Raw genomic sequence first — 14182 nt, 5'->3', positions numbered from 1 at the left:
AGACTATTGCGTAATAGAACTATCCTCTTTTCATCAGTAAAACAGTAGAAATTTTAACTGATAGAAGAAACACAGCTTTACTTTATGTATATTCCACTAAATCCTTACCCCATTTCTCCTTAGTAGAAGGATACGGAGTAAAAGACAATGTAGTTTGTTGCTTTTTTTTTTTTTTTTTTTTTTGAGACAGAGTCTTGCTCTGTCACCAGGCTGGAGTACAGTGGCATGATCTCAGCTCACTGCAACCTCCGCCTCCCGGGTTCAAGCAATTCTCCTGCCTCAGCCTCCTGAGTAGCTGGGATTACAGGCTCCTGTCACCAAGCCCAGCTAATTTTTTGTATTTTTAGTAGAGATGGGGTTTCACTATGTTGGCCAGGCTGGTCTCGAACTCCTGACCTCAGGTGTTCCGCCTGCCTCAGCCTCCCAAAGTGCTGGGATTACAGGTGTGAGCCACCGCGCCTGGCTTACTCAGATTGTTTTTGAACATAGTACTGCAGATCATTGGGATTGTAAGAAAATAATGAGTAATGTAAAGAGAGTTGACTATTCTTCCTGTAGGTGATAGCTTTAAAAAAAAAGAGTTGACTAATTGGTGGCTTTCAGGCTACTCTGGGGAGCCCTAGTGGTGTTCTTATGAGGTTCTTTCAGAGGGTCCCTGGAGGGAAGGGAGGAAAAGAGGCAGAGTATAGGTTTCAAGGCCCACTTGAGTGAGTGTTCCTCTTTTATCTGTTGTGTATTTGTACTTCCTTGTCATTAAAAAAAATTTTTTTTTTTTTTTTTGGTAGAGATGGTGTTTCACTATGTTGCTCAGGCTAGTTTCGAACTCCTGGCCTCAAACAGTCCTCCCACCATGGCCTCCCCAAGTGCTGGGATTACAGGCATGAACCACTACTCCCGGCCCTTTGTTGTTTATGGAAAAGGTTCACATGTATCACTTCCCCAAATGTCAAACTCAGAATAATAAGATAGTAGTCTAAGGCAGGAGGATTGCTTAAGTCCAGGAGTTTGAGACCAGCCTGGGCAACATAGCAAGATTTCATCTCTACAGATTATTATTATTTTAATTAGCTGGGCATGGTGGTATGCGCCTGTAGTCCTGGCTACTCCAGAGGCTGAGGTGGGAGGATCACTTGAGCTCGGGAGATCAAGGCTACAGTGAGCTGTGATTTTGCCGTTGCATTCCAGCCTGGACAACAGGGCGAGACCTTGTCTCTTAAAAAATAAGGTGAGAGCATTGATTGAGAAGCAGTGGGATCCTGAAAAGTGGAATGGGGACATATGAAAGGATCCTGATGAAGCCAGTGAAATGGAACCCCTAAATTCTGCATAGTTATTTCTTGCCAGTAGAAGCAGCCCTTCTACTTCTGTCTGAGAAGGTTAATCCTACTTTGCCTGAAGGATCTGTAATGGTCTCTTCAGAGGTATTCCTTACCAGGCATCACTCATCTTCCTCAGGGCCTGCCCTTGCTACCTGCTTTGCTCCTAGATGTATAACTAGACTCAAGTTCCAGTTGGCACCAAAGAGTGAGGTACAAATTATGATCCATGAGGAGGTACCCTGCATACCAAAAGGACTCCATGGTTTTCCCAGTCTATACAGACAGAAATCTGGGGAATATATGTGGGAATGGATCTTAGAGTGTAGGATATGGTGGTAGGACTATAAAGTTGAGTCAGGACAACTTTATTGATATTGGCCTACTAAGCAGAGATTCTGGATTCAATATTTGAGGGGTTAGAAAGGACTCTTAACAGTTTAGTTGGTTTGCTGAACATGGACTCGAAGATGGCCTACATTAAAGTCAAAATGCCAGAACTGCCTCAGTGTACTGTGGAGGAAGGGATTCAAAGGCTCAGGGAGATTGGAATGTTAGGGTGGATTTATCATATAAGCCCCACCCACCCACCCTGGAGGAGTCAAGAGAACACACTTTGACCATGATTGTGAGAAATAGATTTTTGAGAAGGAGGCCCACAAATTTGGTTTCTCTTCTTTGTAGGTCAGAATGTACAGTGGGAACTGCTAGCATCAAACTGGGACCCCTAGAGGCAGTGGGGTTAATTTGATCCCAGGGTAGCAGGGGCCAAATGGTGACAATCACCAAAGATAGCATGGCATGGTTATGCTGTAATGGACAGCAGAGTCAAAGCAGCCATCAGAATTGTTGGACTCAGGCCAGGAACACTGGCACATGCCTGTAATCCCAGAACTTTGGGAGGCAGAGTCAGGAGGATTGCTTGAGGCCAGGAGTTTGAGACCAGCCTGGGCAATATAGTGAGACTCTATCTCTACAAAAATTTTATAAAACAAAAATTAACAAGAATTTTCTGACTCAAGAGACCTATGGCATTGGCTGGTTGATCATTGTGTACCTATGGAAGAAATAGATGGCAGTCTACTAAATTCTTATTTGATTTATGTAAGTGGAAGAGTTCTAGGCTGAGTAAACAGTCTTTTTTTTTTTTTTTTGAGACCAAATCTCTCTCTGTCACCCAGGCTGGGGAGCGCAGGGGCACCATCTCGGCTCACTGCAACCTCTGCCTCTTGGGTTCAAGCAATTCTCCTGCCTCACCCTCCCAAGTAGCTGGGATTACAGGCGCCTGCCACCATGCCCGGCTAATTTTTGTATTTTTAGTAGAGACCGGGTTTCACCAAGTTGGCCAGGCTGGTCTCAAACTCCTGACCTCAGATGATCCCCCCGTCTCGGTCTCCCAAAGTGCCGGGATTATAGGCGTGAGCCACCGTGCTCAGCCAACAGAAGTCTATCTTAAGTCACCACAATTGAGTCATAGCCTCTGAATCATTTCCTAGACTTGAGCTAGTTTATAGGTCCAGAATCTCTTCAATGAAGGAGAGGCTGGGTTCCCTTTGAGGAAGAACCCTACCACATTGCCAGGTTTATATTGTTTATTTTTTTCCCAGTCTTCCCTCAATGGACCCATGGCTATTTACTGGGGTAACTGCACTGGGGAAAGGGAAAATAATCAGACAGTTTAGGGATTACTGGACACTGAATTGATGCTAATTCCAGGAGGCTCAAAACATTACTGTGGTCCACCAGTCAGAGTAAGAACTTATAGAGTTTTAGCTCAGGTCAATTTCACAGTGAGTCCCATGGGTCCCTCGAATGATCCTGTGATTATTACACAGGAATGGAACCTGCGTTTTAGAATGCAGAATTAGAATAGACATACTCAGCAACTAGCAGAATCTCTACATTGGGTCCCTGACCTGTGGAATGAAGGCTGTTATGGTGGCATAGGCCAAGTGGAAGTCACTAGAACTACCTCTACCTACAAAAATGATAAACCAATAGTGGCTGTGATATGGACACTGGATTAAAGGGGCTGAGAGGACTTGTGGGGAATCCCAATTGGAAGAACATCCAAGTTAGAGATGAAGGCGACTAGGGAGAGTTGGAGTGAGGAAATGGGGTGAAATGGAGGGACACAGAAAGTGCCTGAGCTCTGTGCCTCAGAATATGATCTTATTTGGAAATAGAGTCTATGTTAGTCCATTTGTGTTGCTATAAAGATACCGGAGACCAGATAGTTTATAAAGAAAAGAGGTTTAGGCCGGGCGCGGTGGCTCACGCTTGTAATCCCAGCACTTTGGGAGGCCGAGGCGGGCGGATCACGAGGTCAGGAGATCGAGACCACGATGAAACCCTGTCTCTACTAAAAATACAAAAAATTAGCTGGGCGTGGTGGCGGGCGCCTGTAGTCCCAGCTACTCGGAGAGGCTGAGGCAGGAGAATGGTGTGAACCCAGGAGGCGGAGCTTGCAGTGAGCCGAGATTGCGCCACTGCACTCCAGCCTGGGCGACAGAGCGAGACTCCGTCTCAAAAAAAAAAAAAAAGAAAAGAGGTTTAATTGACTCACATTGCATGCTGTACAGGAAGCATGGTGCTGGCATCTGCTCCTGGTGATGCCTTGGGAAGCTTCCCATCATGGTGGAAGGTGCAGGGAACAGGTGCATCACATGATGAGAGTGGCAACAAGAGAGAGCGAGGGAGGGAGGTCCCAGATTGATTGATTGATTTTTTTGAGACAGTCTCGCTCTGTCACCCAGGCTGGAGTGCAGTGGCGTGATCTTGGCACACTGCCTCACCTTGCCTCTACCTCCTGGGTTCAAGTGATTCTCCTGCATCAGCCTCCTGAGTACCTGGGATTACAGGTGTGTGCCACCACGCCTGGCTAATTTTTGTATTTTTTTTTTAGTAGAGGCAGGGTTTCACCATGTTGGCTGAACTCCTGGCCTCAAGTGATCCTCCTGCCTTGGCCTCCCAAAGTGCTGGGATTACAGGTGTGAGCCACCACACCTGGCCAGGTCCCAGACTTTTAAACAACCAGATATTGTGTGAACTAACTGAGCAAGAACTCATTCATCACCAGGGGGATGGTGCTAAACCATTCATGAGGGATCCTCCTGTATGCTCCAAACACCTCCCACCAGGCCCCACCTGCAACATTGGGAATCACATTTCAATGTGGGATTTGGAGGGGACAAACATCCAAACCATATCAGGGTTACTGCAGGTGAAATTACGATGAGGTTATACTGGAGTAGAGTCAACATCAATGATTCATGTCATTATAAAATGAGGAAATTTGGACACAGACACACCCACAGAAATCATCACGTAAGGTCTGAAGTTTTGCCAAAAGCCAATATATGCCAAAGATTGCCAGCAAACCACCAGAAGCTAAGAGTCAGGCCTAGAACAGATCCTTCCTCAGCACATACAGAGGGAGCATGGCCCTGCTACCACCTGGATCTCAGACTCACAGCCTCTAGAACTGTGACAGTAAGTTCTACCTTTCTGGAGGGATTACAGAGATTAATGCCACCATCAAGGACTTGAAGGATATAGGGCTGGTGCTTCCTACCACATTCCCATTCAACTCGCCTGTTTGGCCTGTGCAGAAAATGGATAGAGAGTAATAGTAGATTGTCATAAACTTACCCAGATGGTGATTCCAATTGCAACTGCTGTTGCAGATGTAGTTTCATCGCTTGGGTACATGAACACATCTGGTACTTGAAACAAAAGTGCTCTGGCAAATGCTTTTCCTCCATACCTGTTAGTACACACCATCAGAAGCAGCTTGCTTTCAGCTGGCAGGGCCAGCAATACACCTTCACTTTTCAGTCCTATGTCATAATTTAGTCTGCAAGGACCTTGGTTACCTTTCCCTTCCACAAGACTTCACACTGGTCCATGACATTTATTATATTAAGCTGATTGGACCTGATGAGCAAGAAGTAGCAACTACCAAAAAGTAGCAACTACTGTAGATGTATTGGTAAGGCATTTGTATGTTAGAGGGTGGGAAACATTTGACAAAGATTCAGGGGCTTTCTACCTCGGAAATTTCTAGGCGTCCAGTAGTATGGGACATGGTGAAATATCTTTTCTAAGGCCAAGGATAAATCGTTACATCTGGCTCCAGATGAAAAAAATGATGCAACACCTAGTGGATCTTGCGGGCAACATATTCCTTATGCGGTATGCAACTCTAGTCCATTTACTGACCGATCCCAAAGCTGCTAGTTTTAACAGGAGCCTAGAACAAAAGAAGGCTCTGTGATAGGTCCAGGTTATTGGGCAAGCTCAAGTGTCATTTTAATATTCATTTTTTTTCTTTTTTCAGACATAGTCTTGCTCTGTTGCCCAGGCTTTAGTGCAGTGGTGTGATCTTGGCTCACTGCAAACTCCGCCTCCTGGGTTCAAGTGATTCACCTGCCTCAGCCTCCAGGGTAGCTAGGATTACAGGTGCCCATCACCATGCCTGGCTAATTTTTGTATTTTTAGTAGAGACGGGGTTTCACCATGTTGGCCAGGCTGGTCACGAACACCTGAGCTCAAGTGATCCGCCTGTCTCGGCCTCCCAAAGTGCTGAGATTACAGGCATGAGCCACCGTGCCCGGCCAGCAACCTAATTTTTCCTTGAAAAGTAGGATGAATTACCCGTTAGAATGGCCCCTTACTTTGTCCATTTGTTCAGTAGCATGAGGAGCCCAAACTCCAAGGACAGTCTCAGGTTTCCAATTCATCATGACAGTGTTTCCTAGTGGAAGCATTCCTTCCTTGCACACTGGAACTTCCAAATCCACGATATCAGCACCACTTGTACACCTCAGAGGCTCTTGACTGCCTTCTTCTTTCACGTAGTTGGTGTCACACCCACACCAGGTCACCCCTCCACTTTGAGATTTGAATAAGACACCACATTGCAAAGTGTGGGATATGGTTTCTTGTGTGGCTGCCAGGAGCCCAGATGGTGCAACTCAGAACTTTAGGGAATTAGCTCAATGGAATGAACAATGACGAATGGAAAATAAATTCCTATCTTTTCAGGGATTACTGCAAGGTGTGTTTTCTTTTTGCAACTCTTCTGGAGAAGTCCTTTGTGCAGGGTGAACCTGCCTGCAAAGCGACCTACTGTGTGTCTGTAGCTCATTGTGAAGCAGTGCCACAATCCGTTGCATGCCATTGCATCACATCTTTATTTGTCTCACTTTTTTCCCTCACCCTTGTGTCTTTGGACATGCTTCTGTCCAAGTGCCAGAAATGTTTTTCTTTTTATTTGCTTGAGTTCTGCTTTCTAGAGGACTTGTGTTAAGACAATTCGTTGTGAAAGTTGTACAGGATGGAATTTTGGAATTGGACTGTTCACAGGAATCAGAAGACCTTGAACATCGACATCTTCCTAAGTCTTTCTTTCTGGCATAGCAGCTACTTCCTTCTTGCTGAAGGGGATTAGCCTTCCTTGTCTAGAGACCATGTAACAGCCTCACCTGAAGCAGATGCCTTGGAAGATAGCATTTTTTCTTAAGACTGAGTCCTGCCACATCTCTGCCTCCAGGCCAATAACTAGAGTCAGATCTCAACCTTGACAGGGAAAGACAGTCCCTGCTTTGGGAGGAAATAATCCACACAGCAAAAGAATGATAACCCTCTTGGAATTATAGCACTTGCCTTGGGAGGAAATAGGTCACATACTAAAAAAATCATGGTACCATACAGCTAATATACATGCTTACAACTACCTGAGTAGTAGAATATCACAGAAATTCTGGCATCTCCACCTCGCTTACTATAGGCATCATCACATCCAAGCAGGAAGCCATCATCCCTCAGGAAACCATCCACTCAGAGTATTAGGATCAGTAGTTCATGTTCCCAACAGAACACTGAATCTTAAGTCAGTTCACAAGATGACATTTTCTGTGGCTATTATTCAGCCTCTTTTTTTTTTTTTTTAGCAAGCCCTATTCCTGTTTCATTGGCTCTTAAACAAAGTGGCTAAGGTGGTAGGGATGAAGGTTATCCATCGATTCAGCAAAAAGGTCTTCCATTCACCAAAACCGATCAGGTTACAACCGCCGCTGAGTGCCCTATCTCCCAACAGCAGAGGCCAACACTGAACCCTGAATATGGTTCAATTCCCTGGGGAAATCAGCCCGCCATCTGGTGGCATGTTGATTACATGAGACCACTTCTATCATGAAAGGGGCAATGATTTGTTGTCACTGGAGTAGACATTTACTCTGGGTTTGGATTGGCCCTTCCCACGCGAAAAGCTGTTGTTGAAACCATATGTAGATTTACAGAATGCCTTATTGTGCATCACAATGTTTCATATTGTTTTCAAGTAAATCATTTTATAGTGGATGAAGGGCAGAATGGGAATAATGCCCACATAATTTATAGGAGTTCCTGTCTTTCCTGGATCCAGGAATAGTAAATCTTCATGATTTTGCTAGCTCTGTGACACCTTCAGGAAGATGTCTTTTCATATTTTGCTCAGTTTTGTTAGTTTCCGTGTGTGGTAGGATTGGTTCAAATCATCTTGCCCTCACAAACCTAAAAGTGGAATTCTCTTACTGTAGATATTTGAAGACAGCTCTATTTTTTATTCAAGTTAAAAATCCAAAACACTCTCAATCATTTCTTACTTTACCCAGCTTTTGGATCCTCCACCATCTGGTCATCTATCTAGGTTTGATCATGTTTTTGTTGTTGTTGTTTTTTGTTTTTTAAATCCCCAGTACAATCTTCCCTTATTAAAGGAGAAAAGACACATTTCTTCCTTACATTAAAATATTCAAAATTATGAGTATTTATCAAGTTAATTATATTTAATTAAGTTATATAGATAAATCATTCACAACTATATATAAGTTAAAATAATATGCATATTTCATAATTGAAAAAAGAAGAGCAATGCAAGTTATTTGTAAAACATTCAAACAGTTTAGAAGGATATAAAGAGAAAAGAAAGAGTCTGTATCTGGCTAGGCATGGTGGCACATGCCTGTAATCTCAGCTACTCCGGGGGCTGAGGTAGGAGGATCACTTGAGCCCAGGAGTCTGAGGCTGCAATGAGCTATGACCGTGTCAGTCAAGACAGAGCAAGACCCTGTCTCCAAAAAGAAAAAAGTCTATATCTGCCCAACTCCCCAGAGCCCCCTTCCTTTCATCCTCTCAGTGTGGTCTCTCTACCTAGAAAGAATCTCTGTTAACATTTTTTGGTTGTTATTATAGAAATTATACACAATGTCCAGAATTTTTTCACAAAGAATAAATCTATTCTTTTCACAGCTGCATAGTATTCCATCATATGGATATATTATAATTTAATCTGACCATTCCTTTATCCATATCAATATACATTTACCACATTTTCAATTTTTTTCCCTATTTTCAACAATGCAATAATGAACATCCGAACGTATCTTTTGTACATGAGTTTATGTTGTAGCTGCTCCAAACACTGGAGTCAGAGTCTTTATTATAGTTTAGATCTTTAATGTACATGTGTTTAGATTTATAAGATATATTTCTAGAATAAGATTTATGCTTAAATGTGGCACCCAGACTGTAATTAAGATATGGATGTCAGAGAAGCTGCCATTTAAACTTGGCCTTTGATCGTCCTGCATGGGAGGATAAAGTGAGTCATTCCGAAGCGGATCTTCTTTGTTCTTTGTGGTTCATAAGTAAAGATAGGGTAAGCAGGCATCTATTGCTCTTGGGGAAATGTACAACAAAGCCTTTTAAAAAGGGCTTGATGAAGGCTGCTGTTTTAACTATGCAGAGATGAAAGGTTGCTTAAGCGGAAGTAAATTTTCATGGAAACCCAGGTGGCTACTGGAAGAGTATGCAATATCTCTCACACATCTCTTTTGGACTTCCTCATAAACAGTACCTTTTGGATGGTTAGAGGCAGCTCTTAGGGGAGAGAAGGATGAGTGAAGACCGGGGATTCTGGCTTATTACCCGATTCTACATAGTCTTGGGGAAAAGTGGGTTCCGGGTTAGCTTGTGGCTATGTCTGGAACTGGAATTGTCCTGGATCCACAAGGGCACAATGCGTGTGTTGGGAAGAATGACTGCATATGTGGGTTTAACCTGGAGAGCTATTACCTGGGAAGTGAAGGAGGAGGACACCACTGTGGCCTGCATAGGAATATGGACAGAAAAGAACAGTGGAAAAGAATATACCAGACTGGGGAAGACCAGTAATCATAATGTGGCAACAACAATGGTAGCGGAAAGTTAAGTCTCCTAGTGATGGATTGGATCCTCTGGATTGCTCTCCAGAAGGCATTTCAGAAATATGTTCATCCACTCTGGACAACATCCTGGGATTCTTGAATAAGTGGGCAGGAGAAAAGAAGTCCCTTGAAAGAAATTATACCTCCAACTTATCCAAAGTATTGGGATTCTGCTTGGTTTAGTTAAGTAAAATAAGAGATGCAACAATATTTGTATCTTGATTAAATAAATTATACTCGTTGTGCCAGCATAATTATATGAAGTTTAATGGATATATTACTTCCTTTTGGATAAACATTTCATGATTGCAGCCTTTTGGGAAGCTACATCTCTCTACTACTTCATATTGAGCTTATGAAAGTGACCAAAAAATGCCACTCTATTTCATTAACTACTGTTTCACTGAATTACTAACAGGAAGTCTCTCACCATTCCTCATTTGTGCAACTGGTTAAAAAAACAAAGCAAAACAAAAAACACCAAGTTCAGGAATTATCAGTTACACGCATTAATCTCCATCTCCTTACTTGTCCCTATCTTTTATGGAAGACAATAAAATATTTGTGTAGTAGATATCACTACTAATTCTTTTTTTTTTTTTTTGTATTTTTATTTTATTTTATTTTTTTGAGACGGAGTCTCGCTCTTTCACCCAGGCTGGAGTGCAGTGGCGCGATCTCGGCTCACTGCAGGCTCCGCCCCCCGGGGTTCCGCCATTCTCCTGCCTCAGCCTCCCACGTAGCTGGGACTACAGGCGCCTGCCACCTCGCCCGGCTAATTTTTTGTATTTTTAGTAGAGACGGGGTTTCACCGTGTTAGCCAGGATGGTCTCGATCTCCTGACCTCGTGATCCGCCCGCCTCGGCCTCCCAAAGTGCTGGGATTACAGGCGTGAGCCACCGCGCCCGGCACACTACTAATTCTTATACTTACAATAATCATGGCACCTTAAGCAACAGGGATTCAGGATTCTCACTTGTTTGAAAATTATGGAGAACTTTGAAGAGCAATGCCAGATTTTATCTTCTCAGATATACAATTGCTCATGGTGTCTACCAGTCAAAAGTTGCTGGAAAGCAACCAGTCATGGCCCAAAGAGAACCCCAAATTTCAAACTGCATATTTCCCAGAAGCATTGGTTGTCACTTTCCTTTTCTCTAAGTACATTTTCTCTTTTATCACTAGAGGGCAATAATGCTCCACTACACAATTGGAAATCTCATCGCGGACAGTAAAATCTCCTAATATTTAGTAGGTTGCTTATGCTGTTGTAAACCTGCTAGATAGATTATTTATTTCCTCCGATTGTCACCAGACCATAAAAGATTGCCCCTAGAACACTTCCCCTTTTTACACAAGTATATTTCCCCTTTTTACACAAGATGTCTGTGACATACTATTAGAATCAATGTAGTCTGCTGTAACTGGTCTCACATTTTCAATCATATAGGACTTAACTCTTTTCCATACAGCAAAATATTTTCAGATTCTGATGACTTCTCATCTCTTCTGCTATTGTCACTCAGGTTCAAGCCACTATCATTTGTTGTCTTAGTGGGGTCTACCCTGGCAACTTGCATCAGTTGGGATAGGTTGGGTTAGGCTGCAGTAACAAACAAGACCAAAATCTCATTAGCTTAATCATATGTAGGTCACACCAAGTGTTCAACACAGGTTGGCAGGGGCTTTGGCTCATGATGTTATTCAGGAATTCTGGCCAAGTGAAGCTTCCTATGGCATGCAGCAGTGGGAGACTCATGTGGAGAATCACACACTGTACTTAAAGCTTCTGTCCAGAAATCACACACATCATTTCTGCTCACATTCCATGGCCAAAACAAGTCCTGTGGCTGTACTTAACTTTAATATGATAGGGAAGTACAATCCTAGTATAAGCCTGGAGATCAAAAACCATATGTATTTGGTGAACAGCAGTAAGGAAACCAAACCACTCTAATGATAATTTCACTTCTCCATTTCTGCCCTAGGACTTTGGATTTCCCTTATTCTGTTCTATTTTCTCCTATAACCCGTATCTTCTGACTTACTATATAATTTACTTTATATTACTTTTGCTACCCCCTCTTTCTAGAATATAAATTCCACAAGGACAGGGATTTTTGTCTATCTTATTCTATACTATGTCCATATTGTTCAGAACAGTGCCTGTCTCATACTAAATATTCAACACATATTTAATGAATAAGCAATTGATCACACATCAATTTTCTTCACCTTATACAATAGCCCACCCTATATGTGGAATGATGACACAAATTAGAGAAATTGACACTGTGCTTATTCAAAACCATGATATTTAGGCTGGGCATGGTGACTCACACCTGTAATCCCAGCACTTTGGGAGGTTGAGGTGGGCGGATCATTTGAGGTCAGGAGTTCGAGACCAGCCTGGCCAACATGGTGAAACCCTGTCTCTACTAAAAATACAAAAATTAGCCAGACGTGGTGGTAGGCGCCTGTAATCCCAGCTACTCAGGAGGCTGAGGAAGGAGAATTCCTTGAACCTGGAAGGCAGAGGTTGCAATGAACCGAGATCACGCCACTGCACTCCAGCTTGGGCAACAGAGTGAGACTCTATTTCAATAAAAAACAAAAACAAAAACAAAAAACCCCAAAGCACGATATTTAGGAAAGTCTTTGCAAGTAGGATGTCTTACTGGGAGAATGAAGTCTTTTGAATCCAGGACCTCATAAAGCATCATGACAATAAGTAGATTGGGAATATTGTTTACTGTACTGTCTTTACGGTTGGATGCATAAGCATGATGGTAAACATAATGGTAAGTCAATTATTTTCTTTTCTTATTTAATTACTTATTACTTATTATCACCTTTCATTTGATGATTTCTGGAAGCTGGTGTTGGAATGGCAGTGTCGTCCACCACGTCCATGGCCACCATGTCCGGCTAACTTTTGTATTTTTAGTAGAGACAGGGTTTCACCATGTTGGCCAGGCTGGTCTCAAGCTCCTGACCTCAAGTGATCCACCCACCTCAACCTCCCAATTATTAATTAATAAGTAATTACATTAATAAGTAATTTATTAATTGGTCTTGCTCTGTCACCCAGGCTGGAGTGCAGTGGTGAGTTCATAGCTTGCTGCAGCCCTGAACTTTTGGGCTCAAGCGATCCTCCCACCTCAGCCTCCAGAGTAGCTGGGATTACAGGTGTGTGCTACCACACCCAGCTAATATTTTTTTTTATTTTTGGTAGAGATGGGTCCCACTATGTTGCCCAGGCTGGTCTCAAACTTCTGGCCTCAAGTGATCCTCTTGCCTCGACCTCCTAAAGTGCTGGGATTAGAGGCATGAACCACTGTGCCTGACCAATTATTTTAAATATATGCTGTTATCATCCCTGTAGAGGCAGATGGAGGCTTAAAAGCTGTCAGCAGTCAAGCATCAAAAAGTGGAGTCAGATTCCTCATTGCATATGTGTTCTTATTATTAGTTCAGTACTGCCTAACTTGATATTTTAAATAACTCACAATTATTAGTTAGTTATTGGACTTCATGGAAATGAAAGGATCTGATGTCATTTTCTATAGGGAAAATGCCCGTGTGGCGGAGCAACAGGCAAGGATGCTTTTCAGATGACTTCCATCATTAAGTGTCTGTGATTCTGGGACATTGCCGTTCCAACAACAGCTTCCAGAAATCATCAAGTGAAAGGTGATAAATGGTTTTATCTCATTGCTTCCCTTTCTTGCCTTACCCTGTAAACCTGGTCATAAGAAAGAAGAATAGGCCGGGCACGGTGGCTCACGCCTGTAATCTCAGCACTTTGGGAAGCCAAGGCAGGCAGATCATTTAAGGTCAGGAGTTCGAGACCAGCCTGGCCAACATGATGAAACCTGTCTTTACTAAAAATACAAAAGTTAGCCGGGCATGCTGGCACACACCTGTAATGCCAGCTACTCAGGAGTTTGAGGCAAGGAGAATCACTTGAATCTGGGAGGCGAAGGTTGCAGTGAGCTGAGATCACAACACTGTACTCCAACCTGGATGACAGAGTGGGGCTCTGTTTCAAAAACAAAAACAAACAAACGAAGAAAACAAGAAAAATAGTCAAAGGATGGAGAGGTTTGATGGTTATTTTGATTTCAAAGTTATGGAAACCTCTTTTTCTTTTCTTTTTTTTTTTTTTTTTGAGACGGAGTTTTGCTCTGGCCCCCAGGCTGGAGTGCAGGGGTGCAATCTTGGCTCACTGCAACCTTGGCCTCCCAGGTTCAGGCAATTCTCCTGCCTCAGCCTCCCGAGTAGCTGGGATTACAGGCACCTGCCACCGTGCTTGGCTAATTTTTGTATTTTTAGTACAGATGGGGTTTCACCATGTTGGCCAGGCTGGTCTTGAACTCCTGACCTCATGATCCACCTACCTCAGCCTCCCAAAGTTCTGGGATTACACAGGCATGAGCCTCCACGCCTGGACGGAAACCTCTTTTTCTTAGGGAAAAAGAATGTGAGGGGTGTGTGTGTTTTCAAATTAAGACCAGGGTCCATTGGAGTAAGTGCTAAGATATTAAATGGCCAGATTTCTTCAAATTAATGAACACCTTCCTTTACTAACTACTTACCTTCAGCAAGTGCAGGTTG

The sequence above is a fragment of the Symphalangus syndactylus genome, chromosome 10, assembly GCF_028878055.3.
Source record: "Symphalangus syndactylus isolate Jambi chromosome 10, NHGRI_mSymSyn1-v2.1_pri, whole genome shotgun sequence".
NCBI lineage: Eukaryota > Metazoa > Chordata > Mammalia > Primates > Hylobatidae > Symphalangus > Symphalangus syndactylus.
Note: the sequence above shows the minus strand (reverse complement) of the source record.